At 45.5% G+C, this 21,159-nt stretch overlaps 16 non-coding genes across 16 annotated transcripts; all 16 read right to left on the bottom strand.

Moving 5' to 3' along the window:
* Nucleotides 1-859: 859 nt before the first annotated feature.
* Nucleotides 860-1,050, bottom strand: LOC141160624 (U2 spliceosomal RNA). The gene has a single exon (XR_012250377.1). It is a non-coding gene; the product is annotated as a U2 spliceosomal RNA (small nuclear RNA).
* A 1,120-nt stretch (nt 1,051-2,170) lies between these two features.
* On the bottom strand, nt 2,171-2,361 carry LOC141160623 (U2 spliceosomal RNA). Its single transcript, XR_012250376.1, has one exon. It is a non-coding gene; the product is annotated as a U2 spliceosomal RNA (small nuclear RNA).
* A 1,117-nt stretch (nt 2,362-3,478) lies between these two features.
* On the bottom strand, nt 3,479-3,669 carry LOC141160621 (U2 spliceosomal RNA). Its single transcript, XR_012250374.1, has one exon. It is a non-coding gene; the product is annotated as a U2 spliceosomal RNA (small nuclear RNA).
* A 1,115-nt stretch (nt 3,670-4,784) lies between these two features.
* On the bottom strand, nt 4,785-4,975 carry LOC141160620 (U2 spliceosomal RNA). The gene has a single exon (XR_012250373.1). It is a non-coding gene; the product is annotated as a U2 spliceosomal RNA (small nuclear RNA).
* A 1,114-nt stretch (nt 4,976-6,089) lies between these two features.
* On the bottom strand, nt 6,090-6,280 carry LOC141160619 (U2 spliceosomal RNA). Its single transcript, XR_012250372.1, has one exon. It is a non-coding gene; the product is annotated as a U2 spliceosomal RNA (small nuclear RNA).
* Nucleotides 6,281-7,394: 1,114 nt separating this feature from the next.
* LOC141160618 (U2 spliceosomal RNA) lies at nt 7,395-7,585 on the bottom strand. The gene has a single exon (XR_012250371.1). It is a non-coding gene; the product is annotated as a U2 spliceosomal RNA (small nuclear RNA).
* Nucleotides 7,586-8,702: 1,117 nt separating this feature from the next.
* LOC141160617 (U2 spliceosomal RNA) lies at nt 8,703-8,893 on the bottom strand. The gene has a single exon (XR_012250370.1). It is a non-coding gene; the product is annotated as a U2 spliceosomal RNA (small nuclear RNA).
* Nucleotides 8,894-10,009: 1,116 nt separating this feature from the next.
* LOC141160616 (U2 spliceosomal RNA) lies at nt 10,010-10,200 on the bottom strand. The gene has a single exon (XR_012250369.1). It is a non-coding gene; the product is annotated as a U2 spliceosomal RNA (small nuclear RNA).
* Nucleotides 10,201-11,317: 1,117 nt separating this feature from the next.
* Nucleotides 11,318-11,508, bottom strand: LOC141160615 (U2 spliceosomal RNA). The gene has a single exon (XR_012250368.1). It is a non-coding gene; the product is annotated as a U2 spliceosomal RNA (small nuclear RNA).
* A 1,119-nt stretch (nt 11,509-12,627) lies between these two features.
* Nucleotides 12,628-12,818, bottom strand: LOC141160614 (U2 spliceosomal RNA). Its single transcript, XR_012250367.1, has one exon. It is a non-coding gene; the product is annotated as a U2 spliceosomal RNA (small nuclear RNA).
* A 1,118-nt stretch (nt 12,819-13,936) lies between these two features.
* On the bottom strand, nt 13,937-14,127 carry LOC141160613 (U2 spliceosomal RNA). Its single transcript, XR_012250366.1, has one exon. It is a non-coding gene; the product is annotated as a U2 spliceosomal RNA (small nuclear RNA).
* A 1,120-nt stretch (nt 14,128-15,247) lies between these two features.
* LOC141159849 (U2 spliceosomal RNA) lies at nt 15,248-15,439 on the bottom strand. The gene has a single exon (XR_012249843.1). It is a non-coding gene; the product is annotated as a U2 spliceosomal RNA (small nuclear RNA).
* Nucleotides 15,440-16,560: 1,121 nt separating this feature from the next.
* Nucleotides 16,561-16,751, bottom strand: LOC141159838 (U2 spliceosomal RNA). Its single transcript, XR_012249833.1, has one exon. It is a non-coding gene; the product is annotated as a U2 spliceosomal RNA (small nuclear RNA).
* A 1,118-nt stretch (nt 16,752-17,869) lies between these two features.
* Nucleotides 17,870-18,060, bottom strand: LOC141160612 (U2 spliceosomal RNA). Its single transcript, XR_012250365.1, has one exon. It is a non-coding gene; the product is annotated as a U2 spliceosomal RNA (small nuclear RNA).
* A 1,124-nt stretch (nt 18,061-19,184) lies between these two features.
* On the bottom strand, nt 19,185-19,375 carry LOC141160610 (U2 spliceosomal RNA). Its single transcript, XR_012250363.1, has one exon. It is a non-coding gene; the product is annotated as a U2 spliceosomal RNA (small nuclear RNA).
* Nucleotides 19,376-20,496: 1,121 nt separating this feature from the next.
* Nucleotides 20,497-20,687, bottom strand: LOC141160609 (U2 spliceosomal RNA). Its single transcript, XR_012250362.1, has one exon. It is a non-coding gene; the product is annotated as a U2 spliceosomal RNA (small nuclear RNA).
* Nucleotides 20,688-21,159: the final 472 nt, after the last annotated feature.

Raw genomic sequence — 21,159 nt, 5'->3', positions numbered from 1 at the left:
AAGGCGGGGGGGGGTGGAACGAGCAGCTGTCTACCCTTAGCAGGAGGGTTGCTGATTAATTACCTCTCCTGCTGCTGCTGCTGCTGGCTGTCCAGCAGCAGACTGAAGGTGGCTGCTGCTGTGCGCAGGTATATAAAGGCTCAGAGCCTATTATGACACGCGCAGCCAGCGTTCCATTGCCACATTCCGTCTACTGCAGGCGGGATACCTGGATGGCTGAATGTCACTGAGAAGCTCACAGAGACCGCCATAAGCAACAGTTTAAAAGAATGCCACAGACTAATCAACCAAACTTTTTGGGTTGGTTTCTCTTTTATAGTCTGCAGGCATTAAATGAAAGAAGTCAGTGTTCCAGCAGAGGGAGACAACGTTTCAGAAAAGGCATTGTAGCAAACCAAAAAAGAAATTTTAAGCGCAGCAGAGTAACCAGCTCACATACCTGTTAGCTCAGGTGAGTTTAAAAGGCTGCTGTTGATAACAAGGGCATTTGCTAAATAGATGGTGTGTGTGCAACAATATACTGAAAGGTCAATTATATTGTGCAGCTTATCTCACCACCTGTAGTTATTTAGGTGAAAGCTCCAAAATGCTTGCCTAATATGTCTGTTTATCCAAAAGGAAGTATAGAGGGAGAGCTAGATATATAGCATTGCATTACATTACATGGCAATGCAATGCACAGTTGCTGAAGTTGAACCAAAATGAGCTTGTCATCTGGCTTCTGCAACTTTTAACATGAAAAATCCAATGAGGAGAAGAAAAGCAAAGCCAAAGAGTCCATCCCAAAATCCGACAAACAAGCCAAATGAACAAAAAGCATTGCATTCAATTCTTTCTGATTTTAGAAACTGCATTAAAGAAGGGGTGCACCGGTCCTGGAGATACTGCAATACCAGGTCAATGCGTGGAGTGGACAGAGCAAGCTCTTTTTCCATCTCCCTGTTCTAAAAATCCATTTAATATATGGTCCCCAGATAGGGGACGTATCAGATATTAAACTGATAAGAACAGATACTACACTTGATCTTAGCCAAAAGGCCGAGAAGCGATAACCAGAATTGGTTTCCGACTACGGTGCCACCCAAGGATTCTGAAAAGTCCATTTGTGGAGATGGCCACCTGGACTCCCGTTAAGAAGACATGCTGTCAACCTCTAGATCCCTCACATGCCTGCACTTTTCGGCTTGCTGCTGCTGCAATCCACGCGTTTTAGATCTGCATAACTCCACCTCTTTTAGCACAGTACCCTCAACCCCCGGCTGTTCCCACCCGCCTCAACACCGTTGGAAGGGAGGAGAACCAATTAAGGCGGGGGGGGGGGGTGGAACGAGCAGCTGTCTACCCTTAGCAGGAGGGTTGCTGATTAATTACCTCTCCTGCTGCTGCTGCTGCTGCTGGCTGTCCAGCAGCAGACTGAAGGTGGCTGCTGCTGTGCGCAGGTATATAAAGGCTCAGAGCCTATTATGACACGCGCAGCCAGCGTTCCATTGCCACATTCCGTCTACTGCAGGCGGGATACCTGGATGGCTGAATGTCACTGAGAAGCTCACAGAGACCGCCATAAGCAACAGTTTAAAAGAATGCCACAGACTAATCAACCAAACTTTTTGGGTTGGTTTCTCTTTTATAGTCTGCAGGCATTAAATGAAAGAAGTCAGTGTTCCAGCAGAGGGAGACAACGTTTCAGAAAAGGCATTGTAGCAAACCAAAAAAGAAATTTTAAGCGCAGCAGAGTAACCAGCTCACATACCTGTTAGCTCAGGTGAGTTTAAAAGGCTGCTGTTGATAACAAGGGCATTTGCTAAATAGATGGTGTGTGTGCAACAATATACTGAAAGGTCAATTATATTGTGCAGCTTATCTCACCACCTGTAGTTATTTAGGTGAAAGCTCCAAAATGCTTGCCTAATATGTCTGTTTATCCAAAAGGAAGTATAGAGGGAGAGCTAGATAGATAGCATTGCATTACATTACATGGCAATGCAATGCACAGTTGCTGAAGTTGAACCAAAATGAGCTTGTCATCTGGCTTCTGCAACTTTTAACATGAAAAATCCAATGAGGAGAAGAAAAGCAAAGCCAAAGAGTCCATCCCAAAATCCGACAAACAAGCCAAATGAACAAAAAGCATTGAATTCAATTCTTTCTGATTTTAGAAACTGCATTAAAGAAGGGGTGCACCGGTCCTGGAGATACTGCAATACCAGGTCAATGCGTGGAGTGGACAGAGCAAGCTCTTTTTCCATCTCCCTGTTCTAAAAATCCATTTAATATATGGTCCCCAGATAGGGGACGTATCAGATATTAAACTGATAAGAACAGATACTACACTTGATCTTAGCCAAAAGGCCGAGAAGCGATAACCAGAATTGGTTTCCGACTACGGTGCCACCCAAGGATTCTGAAAAGTCCATTTGTGGAGATGGCCACCTGGACTCCCGTTAAGAAGACATGCTGTCAACCTCTAGATCCCTCACATGCCTGCACTTTTCGGCTTGCTGCTGCTGCAATCCACGCGTTTTAGATCTGCATAACTCCACCTCTTTTAGCACAGTACCCTCAACCCCCGGCTGTTCCCACCCGCCTCAACACCGTTGGAAGGGAGGAGAACCAATTAAGGCGGGGGGGGGTGGAACGAGCAGCTGTCTACCCTTAGCAGGAGGGTTGCTGATTAATTACCTCTCCTGCTGCTGCTGCTGCTGCTGGCTGTCCAGCAGCAGACTGAAGGTGGCTGCTGCTGTGCGCAGGTATATAAAGGCTCAGAGCCTATTATGACACGCGCAGCCAGCGTTCCATTGCCACATTCCGTCTACTGCAGGCGGGATACCTGGATGGCTGAATGTCACTGAGAAGCTCACAGAGACCGCCATAAGCAACAGTTTAAAAGAATGCCACAGACTAATCAACCAAACTTTTTGGGTTGGTTTCTCTTTTATAGTCTGCAGGCATTAAATGAAAGAAGTCAGTGTTCCAGCAGAGGGAGACAACGTTTCAGAAAAGGCATTGTAGCAAACCAAAAAAGAAATTTTAAGCGCAGCAGAGTAACCAGCTCACATACCTGTTAGCTCAGGTGAGTTTAAAAGGCTGCTGTTGATAACAAGGGCATTTGCTAAATAGATGGTGTGTGTGCAACAATATACTGAAAGGTCAATTATATTGTGCAGCTTATCTCACCACCTGTAGTTATTTAGGTGAAAGCTCCAAAATGCTTGCCTAATATGTCTGTTTATCCAAAAGGAAGTATAGAGGGAGAGCTAGATAGATAGCATTGCATTACATTACATGGCAATGCAATGCACAGTTGCTGAAGTTGAACCAAAATGAGCTTGTCATCTGGCTTCTGCAACTTTTAACATGAAAAATCCAATGAGGAGAAGAAAAGCAAAGCCAAAGAGTCCATCCCAAAATCCGACAAACAAGCCAAATGAACAAAAAGCATTGAATTCAATTCTTTCTGATTTTAGAAACTGCATTAAAGAAGGGGTGCACCGGTCCTGGAGATACTGCAATACCAGGTCAATGCGTGGAGTGGACAGAGCAAGCTCTTTTTCCATCTCCCTGTTCTAAAAATCCATTTAATATATGGTCCCCAGATAGGGGACGTATCAGATATTAAACTGATAAGAACAGATACTACACTTGATCTTAGCCAAAAGGCCGAGAAGCGATAACCAGAATTGGTTTCCGACTACGGTGCCACCCAAGGATTCTGAAAAGTCCATTTGTGGAGATGGCCACCTGGACTCCCGTTAAGAAGACATGCTGTCAACCTCTAGATCCCTCACATGCCTGCACTTTTCGGCTTGCTGCTGCTGCAATCCACGCGTTTTAGATCTGCATAACTCCACCTCTTTTAGCACAGTACCCTCAACCCCCGGCTGTTCCCACCCGCCTCAACACAGTTGGAAGGGAGGAGAACCAATTAAGGCGGGGGGGGGGTGGAACGAGCAGCTGTCTACCCTTAGCAGGAGGGTTGCTGATTAATTACCTCTCCTGCTGCTGCTGCTGCTGGCTGTCCAGCAGCAGACTGAAGGTGGCTGCTGCTGTGCGCAGGTATATAAAGGCTCAGAGCCTATTATGACACGCGCAGCCAGCGTTCCATTGCCACATTCCGTCTACTGCAGGCGGGATACCTGAATGGCTGAATGTCACTGAGAAGCTCACAGAGACCGCCATAAGCAACAGTTTAAAAGAATGCCACAGACTAATCAACCAAACTTTTTGGGTTGGTTTCTCTTTTATAGTCTGCAGGCATTAAATGAAAGAAGTCAGTGTTCCAGCAGAGGGAGACAACGTTTCAGAAAAGGCATTGTAGCAAACCAAAAAAGAAATTTTAAGCGCAGCAGAGTAACCAGCTCACATACCTGTTAGCTCAGGTGAGTTTAAAAGGCTGCTGTTGATAACAAGGGCATTTGCTAAATAGATGGTGTGTGTGCAACAATATACTGAAAGGTCAATTATATTGTGCAGCTTATCTCACCACCTGTAGTTATTTAGGTGAAAGCTCCAAAATGCTTGCCTAATATGTCTGTTTATCCAAAAGGAAGTATAGAGGGAGAGCTAGATAGATAGCATTGCATTACATTACATGGCAATGCAATGCACAGTTGCTGAAGTTGAACCAAAATGAGCTTGTCATCTGGCTTCTGCAACTTTTAACATGAAAAATCCAATGAGGAGAAGAAAAGCAAAGCCAAAGAGTCCATCCCAAAATCCGACAAACAAGCCAAATGAACAAAAAGCATTGAATTCAATTCTTTCTGATTTTAGAAACTGCATTAAAGAAGGGGTGCACCGGTCCTGGAGATACTGCAATACCAGGTCAATGCGTGGAGTGGACAGAGCAAGCTCTTTTTCCATCTCCCTGTTCTAAAAATCCATTTAATATATGGTCCCCAGATAGGGGACGTATCAGATATTAAACTGATAAGAACAGATACTACACTTGATCTTAGCCAAAAGGCCGAGAAGCGATAACCAGAATTGGTTTCCGACTACGGTGCCACCCAAGGATTCTGAAAAGTCCATTTGTGGAGATGGCCACCTGGACTCCCGTTAAGAAGACATGCTGTCAACCTCTAGATCCCTCACATGCCTGCACTTTTCGGCTTGCTGCTGCTGCAATCCACGCGTTTTAGATCTGCATAACTCCACCTCTTTTAGCACAGTACCCTCAACCCCCGGCTGTTCCCACCCGCCTCAACACCGTTGGAAGGGAGGAGAACCAATTAAGGCGGGGGGGGGTGGAACGAGCAGCTGTCTACCCTTAGCAGGAGGGTTGCTGATTAATTACCTCTCCTGCTGCTGCTGCTGCTGGCTGTCCAGCAGCAGACTGAAGGTGGCTGCTGCTGTGCGCAGGTATATAAAGGCTCAGAGCCTATTATGACACGCGCAGCCAGCGTTCCATTGCCACATTCCGTCTACTGCAGGCGGGATACCTGGATGGCTGAATGTCACTGAGAAGCTCACAGAGACCGCCATAAGCAACAGTTTAAAAGAATGCCACAGACTAATCAACCAAACTTTTTGGGTTGGTTTCTCTTTTATAGTCTGCAGGCATTAAATGAAAGAAGTCAGTGTTCCAGCAGAGGGAGACAACGTTTCAGAAAAGGCATTGTAGCAAACCAAAAAAGAAATTTTAAGCGCAGCAGAGTAACCAGCTCACATACCTGTTAGCTCAGGTGAGTTTAAAAGGCTGCTGTTGATAACAAGGGCATTTGCTAAATAGATGGTGTGTGTGCAACAATATACTGAAAGGTCAATTATATTGTGCAGCTTATCTCACCACCTGTAGTTATTTAGGTGAAAGCTCCAAAATGCTTGCCTAATATGTCTGTTTATCCAAAAGGAAGTATAGAGGGAGAGCTAGATAGATAGCATTGCATTACATTACATGGCAATGCAATGCACAGTTGCTGAAGTTGAACCAAAATGAGCTTGTCATCTGGCTTCTGCAACTTTTAACATGAAAAATCCAATGAGGAGAAGAAAAGCAAAGCCAAAGAGTCCATCCCAAAATCCGACAAACAAGCCAAATGAACAAAAAGCATTGAATTCAATTCTTTCTGATTTTAGAAACTGCATTAAAGAAGGGGTGCACCGGTCCTGGAGATACTGCAATACCAGGTCAATGCGTGGAGTGGACAGAGCAAGCTCTTTTTCCATCTCCCTGTTCTAAAAATCCATTTAATATATGGTCCCCAGATAGGGGACGTATCAGATATTAAACTGATAAGAACAGATACTACACTTGATCTTAGCCAAAAGGCCGAGAAGCGATAACCAGAATTGGTTTCCGACTACGGTGCCACCCAAGGATTCTGAAAAGTCCATTTGTGGAGATGGCCACCTGGACTCCCGTTAAGAAGACATGCTGTCAACCTCTAGATCCCTCACATGCCTGCACTTTTCGGCTTGCTGCTGCTGCAATCCACGCGTTTTAGATCTGCATAACTCCACCTCTTTTAGCACAGTACCCTCAACCCCCGGCTGTTCCCACCCGCCTCAACACCGTTGGAAGGGAGGAGAACCAATTAAGGCGGGGGGGGGTGGAACGAGCAGCTGTCTACCCTTAGCAGGAGGGTTGCTGATTAATTACCTCTCCTGCTGCTGCTGCTGCTGGCTGTCCAGCAGCAGACTGAAGGTGGCTGCTGCTGTGCGCAGGTATATAAAGGCTCAGAGCCTATTATGACACGCGCAGCCAGCGTTCCATTGCCACATTCCGTCTACTGCAGGCGGGATACCTGGATGGCTGAATGTCACTGAGAAGCTCACAGAGACCGCCATAAGCAACAGTTTAAAAGAATGCCACAGACTAATCAACCAAACTTTTTGGGTTGGTTTCTCTTTTATAGTCTGCAGGCATTAAATGAAAGAAGTCAGTGTTCCAGCAGAGGGAGACAACGTTTCAGAAAAGGCATTGTAGCAAACCAAAAAAGAAATTTTAAGCGCAGCAGAGTAACCAGCTCACATACCTGTTAGCTCAGGTGAGTTTAAAAGGCTGCTGTTGATAACAAGGGCATTTGCTAAATAGATGGTGTGTGTGCAACAATATACTGAAAGGTCAATTATATTGTGCAGCTTATCTCACCACCTGTAGTTATTTAGGTGAAAGCTCCAAAATGCTTGCCTAATATGTCTGTTTATCCAAAAGGAAGTATAGAGGGAGAGCTAGATAGATAGCATTGCATTACATTACATGGCAATGCAATGCACAGTTGCTGAAGTTGAACCAAAATGAGCTTGTCATCTGGCTTCTGCAACTTTTAACATGAAAAATCCAATGAGGAGAAGAAAAGCAAAGCAAAAGAGTCCATCCCAAAATCCGACAAACAAGCCAAATGAACAAAAAGCATTGCATTCAATTCTTTCTGATTTTAGAAACTGCATTAAAGAAGGGGTGCACCGGTCCTGGAGATACTGCAATACCAGGTCAATGCGTGGAGTGGACAGAGCAAGCTCTTTTTCCATCTCCCTGTTCTAAAAATCCATTTAATATATGGTCCCCAGATAGGGGACGTATCAGATATTAAACTGATAAGAACAGATACTACACTTGATCTTAGCCAAAAGGCCGAGAAGCGATAACCAGAATTGGTTTCCGACTACGGTGCCACCCAAGGATTCTGAAAAGTCCATTTGTGGAGATGGCCACCTGGACTCCCGTTAAGAAGACATGCTGTCAACCTCTAGATCCCTCACATGCCTGCACTTTTCGGCTTGCTGCTGCTGCAATCCACGCGTTTTAGATCTGCATAACTCCACCTCTTTTAGCACAGTACCCTCAACCCCCGGCTGTTCCCACCCGCCTCAACACCGTTGGAAGGGAGGAGAACCAATTAAGGCGGGGGGGGGTGGAACGAGCAGCTGTCTACCCTTAGCAGGAGGGTTGCTGATTAATTACCTCTCCTGCTGCTGCTGCTGCTGCTGGCTGTCCAGCAGCAGACTGAAGGTGGCTGCTGCTGTGCGCAGGTATATAAAGGCTCAGAGCCTATTATGACACGCGCAGCCAGCGTTCCATTGCCACATTCCGTCTACTGCAGGCGGGATACCTGGATGGCTGAATGTCACTGAGAAGCTCACAGAGACCGCCATAAGCAACAGTTTAAAAGAATGCCACAGACTAATCAACCAAACTTTTTGGGTTGGTTTCTCTTTTATAGTCTGCAGGCATTAAATGAAAGAAGTCAGTGTTCCAGCAGAGGGAGACAACGTTTCAGAAAAGGCATTGTAGCAAACCAAAAAAGAAATTTTAAGCGCAGCAGAGTAACCAGCTCACATACCTGTTAGCTCAGGTGAGTTTAAAAGGCTGCTGTTGATAACAAGGGCATTTGCTAAATAGATGGTGTGTGTGCAACAATATACTGAAAGGTCAATTATATTGTGCAGCTTATCTCACCACCTGTAGTTATTTAGGTGAAAGCTCCAAAATGCTTGCCTAATATGTCTGTTTATCCAAAAGGAAGTATAGAGGGAGAGCTAGATAGATAGCATTGCATTACATTACATGGCAATGCAATGCACAGTTGCTGAAGTTGAACCAAAATGAGCTTGTCATCTGGCTTCTGCAACTTTTAACATGAAAAATCCAATGAGGAGAAGAAAAGCAAAGCCAAAGAGTCCATCCCAAAATCCGACAAACAAGCCAAATGAACAAAAAGCATTGAATTCAATTCTTTCTGATTTTAGAAACTGCATTAAAGAAGGGGTGCACCGGTCCTGGAGATACTGCAATACCAGGTCAATGCGTGGAGTGGACAGAGCAAGCTCTTTTTCCATCTCCCTGTTCTAAAAATCCATTTAATATATGGTCCCCAGATAGGGGACGTATCAGATATTAAACTGATAAGAACAGATACTACACTTGATCTTAGCCAAAAGGCCGAGAAGCGATAACCAGAATTGGTTTCCGACTACGGTGCCACCCAAGGATTCTGAAAAGTCCATTTGTGGAGATGGCCACCTGGACTCCCGTTAAGAAGACATGCTGTCAACCTCTAGATCCCTCACATGCCTGCACTTTTCGGCTTGCTGCTGCTGCAATCCACGCGTTTTAGATCTGCATAACTCCACCTCTTTTAGCACAGTACCCTCAACCCCCGGCTGTTCCCACCCGCCTCAACACAGTTGGAAGGGAGGAGAACCAATTAAGGCGGGGGGGGGGGTGGAACGAGCAGCTGTCTACCCTTAGCAGGAGGGTTGCTGATTAATTACCTCTCCTGCTGCTGCTGCTGCTGGCTGTCCAGCAGCAGACTGAAGGTGGCTGCTGCTGTGCGCAGGTATATAAAGGCTCAGAGCCTATTATGACACGCGCAGCCAGCGTTCCATTGCCACATTCCGTCTACTGCAGGCGGGATACCTGAATGGCTGAATGTCACTGAGAAGCTCACAGAGACCGCCATAAGCAACAGTTTAAAAGAATGCCACAGACTAATCAACCAAACTTTTTGGGTTGGTTTCTCTTTTATAGTCTGCAGGCATTAAATGAAAGAAGTCAGTGTTCCAGCAGAGGGAGACAACGTTTCAGAAAAGGCATTGTAGCAAACCAAAAAAGAAATTTTAAGCGCAGCAGAGTAACCAGCTCACATACCTGTTAGCTCAGGTGAGTTTAAAAGGCTGCTGTTGATAACAAGGGCATTTGCTAAATAGATGGTGTGTGTGCAACAATATACTGAAAGGTCAATTATATTGTGCAGCTTATCTCACCACCTGTAGTTATTTAGGTGAAAGCTCCAAAATGCTTGCCTAATATGTCTGTTTATCCAAAAGGAAGTATAGAGGGAGAGCTAGATAGATAGCATTGCATTACATTACATGGCAATGCAATGCACAGTTGCTGAAGTTGAACCAAAATGAGCTTGTCATCTGGCTTCTGCAACTTTTAACATGAAAAATCCAATGAGGAGAAGAAAAGCAAAGCCAAAGAGTCCATCCCAAAATCCGACAAACAAGCCAAATGAACAAAAAGCATTGAATTCAATTCTTTCTGATTTTAGAAACTGCATTAAAGAAGGGGTGCACCGGTCCTGGAGATACTGCAATACCAGGTCAATGCGTGGAGTGGACAGAGCAAGCTCTTTTTCCATCTCCCTGTTCTAAAAATCCATTTAATATATGGTCCCCAGATAGGGGACGTATCAGATATTAAACTGATAAGAACAGATACTACACTTGATCTTAGCCAAAAGGCCGAGAAGCGATAACCAGAATTGGTTTCCGACTACGGTGCCACCCAAGGATTCTGAAAAGTCCATTTGTGGAGATGGCCACCTGGACTCCCGTTAAGAAGACATGCTGTCAACCTCTAGATCCCTCACATGCCTGCACTTTTCGGCTTGCTGCTGCTGCAATCCACGCGTTTTAGATCTGCATAACTCCACCTCTTTTAGCACAGTACCCTCAACCCCCGGCTGTTCCCACCCGCCTCAACACCGTTGGAAGGGAGGAGAACCAATTAAGGCGGCGGGGGGGGGGTGGAACGAGCAGCTGTCTACCCTTAGCAGGAGGGTTGCTGATTAATTACCTCTCCTGCTGCTGCTGCTGCTGGCTGTCCAGCAGCAGACTGAAGGTGGCTGCTGCTGTGCGCAGGTATATAAAGGCTCAGAGCCTATTATGACACGCGCAGCCAGCGTTCCATTGCCACATTCCGTCTACTGCAGGCGGGATACCTGGATGGCTGAATGTCACTGAGAAGCTCACAGAGACCGCCATAAGCAACAGTTTAAAAGAATGTCACAGACTAATCAACCAAACTTTTTGGTTGGTTTCTCTTTTATAGTCTGCAGGCATTAAATGAAAGAAGTCAGTGTTCCAGCAGAGGGAGACAACGTTTCAGAAAAGGCATTGTAGCAAACCAAAAAAGAAATTTTAAGCGCAGCAGAGTAACCAGCTCACATACCTGTTAGCTCAGGTGAGTTTAAAAGGCTGCTGTTGATAACAAGGGCATTTGCTAAATAGATGGTGTGTGTGCAACAATATACTGAAAGATCAATTATATTGTGCAGCTTATCTCACCACCTGTAGTTATTTAGGTGAAAGCTCCAAAATGCTTGCCTAATATGTCTGTTTATCCAAAAGGAAGTATAGAGGGAGAGCTAGATAGATAGCATTGCATTACATTACATGGCAATGCAATGCACAGTTGCTGAAGTTGAACCAAAATGAGCTTGTCATCTGGCTTCTGCAACTTTTAGCATGAAAAATCCAATGAGGAGAAGAAAAGCAAAGCCAAAGAGTCCATCCCAAAATCCGACAAACAAGCCAAATGAACAAAAAGCATTGAATTCAATTCTTTCTGATTTTAGAAACTGCATTAAAGAAGGGGTGCACCGGTCCTGGAGATACTGCAATACCAGGTCAATGCGTGGAGTGGACAGAGCAAGCTCTTTTTCCATCTCCCTGTTCTAAAAATCCATTTAATATATGGTCCCCAGATAGGGGACGTATCAGATATTAAACTGATAAGAACAGATACTACACTTGATCTTAGCCAAAAGGCCGAGAAGCGATAACCAGAATTGGTTTCCGACTACGGTGCCACCCAAGGATTCTGAAAAGTCCATTTGTGGAGATGGCCACCTGGACTCCCGTTAAGAAGACATGCTGTCAACCTCTAGATCCCTCACATGCCTGCACTTTTCGGCTTGCTGCTGCTGCAATCCACGCGTTTTAGATCTGCATAACTCCACCTCTTTTAGCACAGTACCCTCAACCCCCGGCTGTTCCCACCCGCCTCAACACCGTTGGAAGGGAGGAGAACCAATTAAGGCGGGGGGGGGGGTGGAACGAGCAGCTGTCTACCCTTAGCAGGAGGGTTGCTGATTAATTACCTCTCCTGCTGCTGCTGCTGCTGCTGGCTGTCCAGCAGCAGACTGAAGGTGGCTGCTGCTGTGCGCAGGTATATAAAGGCTCAGAGCCTATTATGACACGCGCAGCCAGCGTTCCATTGCCACATTCCGTCTACTGCAGGCGGGATACCTGGATGGCTGAATGTCACTGAGAAGCTCACAGAGACCGCCATAAGCAACAGTTTAAAAGAATGCCACAGACTAATCAACCAAACTTTTTGGGTTGGTTTCTCTTTTATAGTCTGCAGGCATTAAATGAAAGAAGTCAGTGTTCCAGCAGAGGGAGACAACGTTTCAGAAAAGGCATTGTAGCAAACCAAAAAAGAAATTTTAAGCGCAGCAGAGTAACCAGCTCACATACCTGTTAGCTCAGGTGAGTTTAAAAGGCTGCTGTTGATAACAAGGGCATTTGCTAAATAGATGGTGTGTGTGCAACAATATACTGAAAGGTCAATTATATTGTGCAGCTTATCTCACCACCTGTAGTTATTTAGGTGAAAGCTCCAAAATGCTTGCCTAATATGTCTGTTTATCCAAAAGGAAGTATAGAGGGAGAGCTAGATAGATAGCATTGCATTACATTACATGGCAATGCAATGCACAGTTGCTGAAGTTGAACCAAAATGAGCTTGTCATCTGGCTTCTGCAACTTTTAACATGAAAAATCCAATGAGGAGAAGAAAAGCAAAGCCAAAGAGTCCATCCCAAAATCCGACAAACAAGCCAAATGAACAAAAAGCATTGAATTCAATTCTTTCTGATTTTAGAAACTGCATTAAAGAAGGGGTGCACCGGTCCTGGAGATACTGCAATACCAGGTCAATGCGTGGAGTGGACAGAGCAAGCTCTTTTTCCATCTCCCTGTTCTAAAAATCCATTTAATATATGGTCCCCAGATAGGGGACGTATCAGATATTAAACTGATAAGAACAGATACTACACTTGATCTTAGCCAAAAGGCCGAGAAGCGATAACCAGAATTGGTTTCCGACTACGGTGCCACCCAAGGATTCTGAAAAGTCCATTTGTGGAGATGGCCACCTGGACTCCCGTTAAGAAGACATGCTGTCAACCTCTAGATCCCTCACATGCCTGCACTTTTCGGCTTGCTGCTGCTGCAATCCACGCGTTTTAGATCTGCATAACTCCACCTCTTTTAGCACAGTACCCTCAACCCCCGGCTGTTCCCACCCGCCTCAACACCGTTGGAAGGGAGGAGAACCAATTAAGGCGGGGGGGGGGTGGAACGAGCAGCTGTCTACCCTTAGCAGGAGGGTTGCTGATTAATTACCTCTCCTGCTGCTGCTGCTGCTGCTGGCTGTCCAGCAGCAGACTGAAGGTGGCTGCTGCTGTGCGCAGGTATATAAAGGCTCAGAGCCTATTATGACACGCGCAGCCAGCGTTCCATTGCCACATTCCGTCTACTGCAGGCGGGATACCTGGATGGCTGAATGTCACTGAGAAGCTCACAGAGACCGCCAAAAGCAACAGTTTAAAAGAATGCCACAGACTAATCAACCAAACTTTTTGGGTTGGTTTCTCTTTTATAGTCTGCAGGCATTAAATGAAAGAAGTCAGTGTTCCAGCAGAGGGAGACAACGTTTCAGAAAAGGCATTGTAGCAAACCAAAAAAGAAATTTTAAGCGCAGCAGAGTAACCAGCTCACATACCTGTTAGCTCAGGTGAGTTTAAAAGGCTGCTGTTGATAACAAGGGCATTTGCTAAATAGATGGTGTGTGTGCAACAATATACTGAAAGGTCAATTATATTGTGCAGCTTATCTCACCACCTGTAGTTATTTAGGTGAAAGCTCCAAAATGCTTGCCTAATATGTCTGTTTATCCAAAAGGAAGTATAGAGGGAGAGCTAGATAGATAGCATTGCATTACATTACATGGCAATGCAATGCACAGTTGCTGAAGTTGAACCAAAATGAGCTTGTCATCTGGCTTCTGCAACTTTTAACATGAAAAATCCAATGAGGAGAAGAAAAGCAAAGCCAAAGAGTCCATCCCAAAATCCGACAAACAAGCCAAATGAACAAAAAGCATTGAATTCAATTCTTTCTGATTTTAGAAACTGCATTAAAGAAGGGGTGCACCGGTCCTGGAGATACTGCAATACCAGGTCAATGCGTGGAGTGGACAGAGCAAGCTCTTTTTCCATCTCCCTGTTCTAAAAATCCATTTAATATATGGTCCCCAGATAGGGGACGTATCAGATATTAAACTGATAAGAACAGATACTACACTTGATCTTAGCCAAAAGGCCGAGAAGCGATAACCAGAATTGGTTTCCGACTACGGTGCCACCCAAGGATTCTGAAAAGTCCATTTGTGGAGATGGCCACCTGGACTCCCGTTAAGAAGACATGCTGTCAACCTCTAGATCCCTCACATGCCTGCACTTTTCGGCTTGCTGCTGCTGCAATCCACGCGTTTTAGATCTGCATAACTCCACCTCTTTTAGCACAGTACCCTCAACCCCCGGCTGTTCCCACCCGCCTCAACACCGTTGGAAGGGAGGAGAACCAATTAAGGCGGGGGGGGGGGGTGGAACGAGCAGCTGTCTACCCTTAGCAGGAGGGTTTCTGATTAATTACCTCTCCTGCTGCTGCTGCAGCTGCTGGCTGTCCAGCAGCAGACTGAAGGTGGCTGCTGCTGTGCGCAGGTATATAAAGGCTCAGAGCCTATTATGACACGCGCAGCCAGCGTTCCATTGCCACATTCCGTCTACTGCAGGCGGGATACCTGGATGGCTGAATGTCACTGAGAAGCTCACAGAGACCGCCATAAGCAACAGTTTAAAAGAATGCCACAGACTAATCAACCAAACTTTTTGGGTTGGTTTCTCTTTTATAGTCTGCAGGCATTAAATGAAAGAAGTCAGTGTTCCAGCAGAGGGAGACAACGTTTCAGAAAAGGCATTGTAGCAAACCAAAAAAGAAATTTTAAGCGCAGCAGAGTAACCAGCTCACATACCTGTTAGCTCAGGTGAGTTTAAAAGGCTGCTGTTGATAACAAGGGCATTTGCTAAATAGATGGTGTGTGTGCAACAATATACTGAAAGGTCAATTATATTGTGCAGCTTATCTCACCACCTGTAGTTATTTAGGTGAAAGCTCCAAAATGCTTGCCTAATATGTCTGTTTATCCAAAAGGAAGTATAGAGGGAGAGCTAGATAGATAGCATTGCATTACATTACATGGCAATGCAATGCACAGTTGCTGAAGTTGAACCAAAATGAGCTTGTCATCTGGCTTCTGCAACTTTTAACATGAAAAATCCAATGAGGAGAAGAAAAGCAAAGCCAAAGAGTCCATCCCAAAATCCGACAAACAAGCCAAATGAACAAAAAGCATTGAATTCAATTCTTTCTGATTTTAGAAACTGCATTAAAGAAGGGGTGCACCGGTCCTGGAGATACTGCAATACCAGGTCAATGCGTGGAGTGGACAGAGCAAGCTCTTTTTCCATCTCCCTGTTCTAAAAATCCATTTAATATATGGTCCCCAGATATGGGGACGTATCAGATATTAAACTGATAAGAACAGATACTACACTTGATCTTAGCCAAAAGGCCGAGAAGCGATAACCAGAATTGGTTTCCGACTACGGTGCCACCCAAGGATTCTGAAAAGTCCATTTGTGGAGATGGCCACCTGGACTCCCGTTAAGAAGACATGCTGTCAACCTCTAGATCCCTCACATGCCTGCACTTTTCGGCTTGCTGCTGCTGCAATCCACGCGTTTTAGATCTGCATAACTCCACCTCTTTTAGCACAGTACCCTCAACCCCCGGCTGTTCCCACCCGCCTCAACACCGTTGGAAGGGAGGAGAACCAATTAAGGCGGGGGGGGGAGGGGGGTGGAACGAGCAGCTGTCTACCCTTAGCAGGAGGGTTGCTGATTAATTACCTCTCCTGCTGCTGCTGCTGCTGGCTGTCCAGCAGCAGACTGAAGGTGGCTGCTGCTGTGCGCAGGTATATAAAGGCTCAGAGCCTATTATGACACGCGCAGCCAGCGTTCCATTGCCACATTCCGTCTACTGCAGGCGGGATACCTGGATGGCTGAATGTCACTGAGAAGCTCACAGAGACCGCCATAAGCAACAGTTTAAAAGAATGCCACAGACTAATCAACCAAACTTTTTGGGTTGGTTTCTCTTTTATAGTCTGCAGGCATTAAATGAAAGAAGTCAGTGTTCCAGCAGAGGGAGACAACGTTTCAGAAAAGGCATTGTAGCAAACCAAAAAAGAAATTTTAAGCGCAGCAGAGTAACCAGCTCACATACCTGTTAGCTCAGGTGAGTTTAAAAGGCTGCTGTTGATAACAAGGGCATTTGCTAAATAGATGGTGTGTGTGCAACAATATACTGAAAGGTCAATTATATTGTGCAGCTTATCTCACCACCTGTAGTTATTTAGGTGAAAGCTCCAAAATGCTTGCCTAATATGTCTGTTTATCCAAAAGGAAGTATAGAGGGAGAGCTAGATAGATAGCATTGCATTACATTACATGGCAATGCAATGCACAGTTGCTGAAGTTGAACCAAAATGAGCTTGTCATCTGGCTTCTGCAACTTTTAACATGAAAAATCCAATGAGGAGAAGAAAAGCAAAGCCAAAGAGTCCATCCCAAAATCCGACAAACAAGCCAAATGAACAAAAAGCATTGAATTCAATTCTTTCTGATTTTAGAAACTGCATTAAAGAAGGGGTGCACCGGTCCTGGAGATACTGCAATACCAGGTCAATGCGTGGAGTGGACAGAGCAAGCTCTTTTTCCATCTACCTGTTCTAAAAATCCATTTAATATATGGTCCCCAGATAGGGGACGTATCAGATATTAAACTGATAAGAACAGATACTACACTTGATCTTAGCCAAAAGGCCGAGAAGCGATAACCAGAATTGGTTTCCGACTACGGTGCCACCCAAGGATTCTGAAAAGTCCATTTGTGGAGATGGCCACCTGGACTCCCGTTAAGAAGACATGCTGTCAACCTCTAGATCCCTCACATGCCTGCACTTTTCGGCTTGCTGATGCTGCAATCCACGCGTTTTAGATCTGCATAACTCCACCTCTTTTAGCACAGTACCCTCAACCCCCGGCTGTTCCCACCCGCCTCAACACCGTTGGAAGGGAGGAGAACCAATTAAGGCGGGGGGGGGGTGGAACGAGCAGCTGTCTACCCTTAGCAGGAGGGTTGCTGATTAATTACCTCTCCTGCTGCTGCTGCTGCTGCTGGCTGTCCAGCAGCAGACTGAAGGTGGCTGCTGCTGTGCGCAGGTATATAAAGGCTCAGAGCCTATTATGACACGCGCAGCCAGCGTTCCATTGCCACATTCCGTCTACTGCAGGCGGGATACCTGGATGGCTGAATGTCACTGAGAAGCTCACAGAGACCGCCATAAGCAACAGTTTAAAAGAATGCCACAGACTAATCAACCAAACTTTTTGGGTTGGTTTCTCTTTTATAGTCTGCAGGCATTAAATGAAAGAAGTCAGTGTTCCAGCAGAGGGAGACAACGTTTCAGAAAAGGCATTGTAGCAAACCAAAAAAGAAATTTTAAGCGCAGCAGAGTAACCAGCTCACATACCTGTTAGCTCAGGTGAGTTTAAAAGGCTGCTGTTGATAACAAGGGCATTTGCTAAATAGATGGTGTGTGTGCAACAATATACTGAAAGGTCAATTATATTGTGCAGCTTATCTCACCACCTGTAGTTATTTAGGTGAAAGCTCCAAAATGCTTGCCTAATATGTCTGTTTATCCAAAAGGAAGTATAGAGGGAGAGCTAGATAGATAGCATTGCATTACATTACATGGCAATGCAATGCACAGTTGCTGAAGTTGAACCAAAATGAGCTTGTCATCTGGCTTCTGCAACTTTTAACATGAAAAATCCAATGAGGAGAAGAAAAGCAAAGCCAAAGAGTCCATCCCAAAATCCGACAAACAAGCCAAATGAACAAAAAGCATTGAATTCAATTCTTTCTGATTTTAGAAACTGCATTAAAGAAGGGGTGCACCGGTCCTGGAGATACTGCAATACCAGGTCAATGCGTGGAGTGGACAGAGCAAGCTCTTTTTCCATCTCCCTGTTCTAAAAATCCATTTAATATATGGTCCCCAGATAGGGGACGTATCAGATATTAAACTGATAAGAACAGATACTACACTTGATCTTAGCCAAAAGGCCGAGAAGCGATAACCAGAATTGGTTTCCGACTACGGTGCCACCCAAGGATTCTGAAAAGTCCATTTGTGGAGATGGCCACCTGGACTCCCGTTAAGAAGACATGCTGTCAACCTCTAGATCCCTCACATGCCTGCACTTTTCGGCTTGCTGCTGCTGCAATCCACGCGTTTTAGATCTGCATAACTCCACCTCTTTTAGCACAGTACCCTCAACCCCCGGCTGTTCCCACCCGCCTCAACACCGTTGGAAGGGAGGAGAACCAATTAAGGCGGGGGGGGTGGGGGGGTGGAACGAGCAGCTGTCTACCCTTAGCAGGAGGGTTGCTGATTAATTACCTCTCCTGCTGCTGCTGCTGCTGCTGGCTGTCCAGCAGCAGACTGAAGGTGGCTGCTGCTGTGCGCAGGTATATAAAGGCTCAGAGCCTATTATGACACGCGCAGCCAGCGTTCCATTGCCACATTCCGTCTACTGCAGGCGGGATACCTGGATGGCTGAATGTCACTGAGAAGCTCACAGAGACCGCCATAAGCAACAGTTTAAAAGAATGCCACAGACTAATCAACCAAACTTTTTGGGTTGGTTTCTCTTTTATAGTCTGCAGGCATTAAATGAAAGAAGTCAGTGTTCCAGCAGAGGGAGACAACGTTTCAGAAAAGGCATTGTAGCAAACCAAAAAAGAAATTTTAAGCGCAGCAGAGTAACCAGCTCACATACCTGTTAGCTCAGGTGAGTTTAAAAGGCTGCTGTTGATAACAAGGGCATTTGCTAAATAGATGGTGTGTGTGCAACAATATACTGAAAGGTCAATTATATTGTGCAGCTTATCTCACCACCTGTAGTTATTTAGGTGAAAGCTCCAAAATGCTTGCCTAATATGTCTGTTTATCCAAAAGGAAGTATAGAGGGAGAGCTAGATAGATAGCATTGCATTACATTACATGGCAATGCAATGCACAGTTGCTGAAGTTGAACCAAAATGAGCTTGTCATCTGGCTTCTGCAACTTTTAACATGAAAAATCCAATGAGGAGAAGAAAAGCAAAGCCAAAGAGTCCATCCCAAAATCCGACAAACAAGCCAAATGAACAAAAAGCATTGAATTCAATTCTTTCTGATTTTAGAAACTGCATTAAAGAAGGGGTGCACCGGTCCTGGAGATACTGCAATACCAGGTCAATGCGTGGAGTGGACAGAGCAAGCTCTTTTTCCATCTCCCTGTTCTAAAAATCCATTTAATATATGGTCCCCAGATAGGGGACGTATCAGATATTAAACTGATAAGAACAGATACTACACTTGATCTTAGCCAAAAGGCCGAGAAGCGATAACCAGAATTGGTTTCCGACTACGGTGCCACCCAAGGATTCTGAAAAGTCCATTTGTGGAGATGGCCACCTGGACTCCCGTTAAGAAGACATGCTGTCAACCTCTAGATCCCTCACATGCCTGCACTTTTCGGCTTGCTGCTGCTGCAATCCACGCGTTTTAGATCTGCATAACTCCACCTCTTTTAGCACAGTACCCTCAACCCCCGGCTGTTCCCACCCGCCTCAACACCGTTGGAAGGGAGGAGAACCAATTAAGGCGGGGGGGGGGGGGTGGAACGAGCAGCTGTCTACCCTTAGCAGGAGGGTTGCTGATTAATTACCTCTCCTGCTGCTGCTGCTGCTGCTGGCTGTCCAGCAGCAGACTGAAGGTGGCTGCTGCTGTGCGCAGGTATATAAAGGCTCAGAGCCTATTATGACACGCGCAGCCAGCGTTCCATTGTCACATTCCGACTACTGCAGGCGGGATACCTGGATGGCTGAATGTCACTGAGAAGCTCACAGAGACCGTCATAAGCAACAGTTTAAAAGAATGCCACAGACTAATCAACCAAACTTTTTGGGTTGGTTTCTCTTTTATAGTCTGCAGGCATTAAATGAAAGAAGTCAGTGTTCCAGCAGAGGGAGACAACGTTTCAGAAAAGGCATTGTAGCAAACCAAAAAAGAAATTTTAAGCGCAGCAGAGTAACCAGCTCACATACCTGTTAGCTCAGGTGAGTTTAAAAGGCTGCTGTTGATAACAAGGGCATTTGCTAAATAGATGGTGTGTGTGCAACAATATACTGAAAGGTCAATTATATTGTGCAGCTTATCTCACCACCTGTAGTTATTTAGGTGAAAGCTCCAAAATGCTTGCCTAATATGTCTGTTTATCCAAAAGGAAGTATAGAGGGAGAGCTAGATAGATAGCATTGCATTACATTACATGGCAATGCAATGCACAGTTGCTGAAGTTGAACCAAAATGAGCTTGTCATCTGGCTTCTGCAACTTTTAACATGAAAAATCCAATGAGGAGAAGAAAAGCAAAGCCAAAGAGTCCATCCCAAAATCCGACAAACAAGCCAAATGAACAAAAAGCATTGAATTCAATTCTTTCTGATTTTAGAAACTGCATTAAAGAAGGGGTGCACCGGTCCTGGAGATACTGCAATACCAGGTCAATGCGTGGAGTGGACAGAGCAAGCTCTTTTTCCATCTCCCTGTTCTAAAAATCCATTTAATATATGGTCCCCAGATAGGGGACGTATCAGATATTAAACTGATAAGAACAGATACTACACTTGATCTTAGCCAAAAGGCCGAGAAGCGATAACCAGAATTGGTTTCCGACTACGGTGCCACCCAAGGATTCTGAAAAGTCCATTTGTGGAGATGGCCACCTGGACTCCCGTTAAGAAGACATGCTGTCAACCTCTAGATCCCTCACATGCCTGCACTTTTCGGCTTGCCTGCTGCTGCAATCCACGCGTTTTAGATCTGCATAACTCCACCTCTTTTAGCACAGTACCCTCAACCCCCGGCTGTTCCCACCCGCCTCAACACCCGTTGGGAAGGGAGGAGAACCAATTAAGGCGGGGGGGGGTGGAACGAGCAGCTGTCTACCCTTAGCAGGAGGGTTGCTGATTAATTACCTCTCCTGCTGCTGCTGCTGCTGCTGGCTGTCCAGCAGCAGACTGAAGGTGGCTGCTGCTGTGCGCAGGTATATAAAGGCTCAGAGCCTATTATGACACGCGCAGCCAGCGTTCCATTGCCACATTCCGTCTACTGCAGGCGGGATACCTG

The sequence above is a fragment of the Phyllobates terribilis genome, unplaced genomic scaffold, assembly GCF_046119375.1.
Source record: "Phyllobates terribilis strain yellow unplaced genomic scaffold, ASM4611937v1 Scaffold_8__6_contigs__length_399053987, whole genome shotgun sequence".
Taxonomy (NCBI): Eukaryota; Metazoa; Chordata; class Amphibia; order Anura; family Dendrobatidae; genus Phyllobates; species Phyllobates terribilis.
The sequence above is the reverse complement of the archived record's forward strand: the minus strand, read 5'-3'. Positions and strand labels throughout refer to the sequence as shown.